Source organism: Pteropus medius, unplaced genomic scaffold, assembly GCF_902729225.1.
Source record: "Pteropus medius unplaced genomic scaffold, Ma_sr-lr_union100, whole genome shotgun sequence".
Lineage (NCBI taxonomy): Eukaryota > Metazoa > Chordata > Mammalia > Chiroptera > Pteropodidae > Pteropus > Pteropus medius.
In genome coordinates, this window is record NW_024354875.1 from 22368233 (window position 1) to 22370060 (window position 1828).

A 1828-nucleotide genomic window follows, 5' to 3' on the forward strand; every position below is an offset into this window, starting at 1 on the left:
AGTCCTGTTCATTTTTAAACTTTAATCTCAAAAACAAGACAACGCTAAACTTCGATGTCAATCTAGTTGGCGTGGGACTGGGAGTTTGTCTGCTCTCCCACCCCAATCTTCTCCCCCTTTGCTAGAAAGGACAAAACTAGGTTAAGAGGATAGACTGAGAAGCAGGATCTCCTTACTCGACTCCTCCGGACCAGGAAGCCATGGCTGCTAACACCAAGGATGCTGCTGCCTCTCTAATGCCAATAGATTTTCTTCCCCCTTCATAGCTGTTTATGTCCCCAGGTCGCATGTCCTAGGTCACAAGTTTCCAGGTCACATAACCTGGTTCACAGTTACTTGATATGATGTCTGGCTCAGGCTGAGCTCTTCTCTTTCTCGGCCCAGGACTCCTCGTACTCAAGGGGTCCTCCTGGGTGTGGTGCCGGCAAGATGGCTTAAGCTCAGCTACTTTGTGTATTCCACTGACAGGAAATTCTGTCCTTGCAAAGCAAATGGTGGAAATGCAGTCTGGGGCCTCATTAAGAGTGAATTAGAGCACTTTATAGGAGACAAGAGAAACAATAGAAAACATTCTGTAATTAACTCAAAAGGTTTGCAGTGTTCCTGGAAGTAATGCAGTTCCAAGCTGAGGCAGAGAGTGGATAGAGTGAGCTCCCGAACCATCTCCTAATTCTAACCATTAATTTAATAGCCAATACACAGCTGAAGAACATGTCAGACACTTTAACTGGTAAGAACAGATACCACATTTGATTTTAGCCAATAGGTAGAGGAAGGATAAAGGTCCACTTAAGCCACACAGTCCCCCTTTCACACCTGAGGTGGAGGCTGACACCTCCAGAGTCCCTATATCTCTCTGGTACTCTGAATTTTTCCCTGATATTGCTCTGACCTGATATAATACTCCTGAGGAAACATCTTTCTCACTGAAAATGATTAATTTTGATGTCTTCTTCCTGAGGCCTGATCCAAATACCTCCTTTGCGTAGTCACACTTACTAAATTTAATTGATCAGCTCCTTCCTTCCAGCTCCTGTATTTTCTGTACTCTTTTAGAAGTCAGAGACAACTGTGGAACTCAAGTAAACAAACTATTTTTAAAAATTTTTTATTATGGAAATTTTCAAACATAAACAAAAGTAGAAAGAATAATATGATAAACTGGCATATACTCACCACCCAGCTCAACAATTACCAACTTATGCCCAATCTATGCCCCCACCTACTCTCTCTTTCCCCAAACCATGTATCTAACATATTTGAACTTTTTGTTGTCTTAAACATAACCACAATACCATCAACACACCTGAAAAGAAATAACAATTCTTAATTATTATTAAATATCCAGTTTGTATTCAGATTTCTACAATGGTTTCATAAATTGGAATCCTAACAAGATTTATCCGTGGTATTAGATTGAAACATTTCTTACACAAATACACTAGGTTATGCTGTAGTCTCAGACAACTTGAAAACCACAGTGGCTTATAACAATTTGGGTTTATTTCCTGCTCACACGGATTTCCACTTTGAGTCAGCTTCACATCCTCTTCACTCCTGGCCCTGGACTGAAGAAAGAGTCCCTATTTGGGATACACCCACTTCCTGGCAGATGGAAAGGAGGACTGCTTGAAACATACAATGACTTTTAAAACTTCTGGGGAAAGAAAAAAACAACAGCTTCTGTTCAGAAGTAGCAACCATCACATTTGCTTACATTTCATTGGTCAAAGCAAATCACATGGCCAAAGCTGATATCAATAGGAAAAGGGGAAAGATAATTCTCCCACAACAGAGGACAGCAAATACTGGGAATAATACAATCTCT

The 1828-nt window shown here is 40.7% G+C and overlaps 1 non-coding gene across 1 annotated transcript; it reads right to left on the bottom strand.

Moving 5' to 3' along the window:
- Nucleotides 1-587: 587 nt before the first annotated feature.
- LOC120597498 (U2 spliceosomal RNA) lies at nucleotides 588-779 on the bottom strand. Its single transcript, XR_005651385.1, has one exon. It is a non-coding gene; the product is annotated as a U2 spliceosomal RNA (small nuclear RNA).
- Nucleotides 780-1828: the final 1049 nt, after the last annotated feature.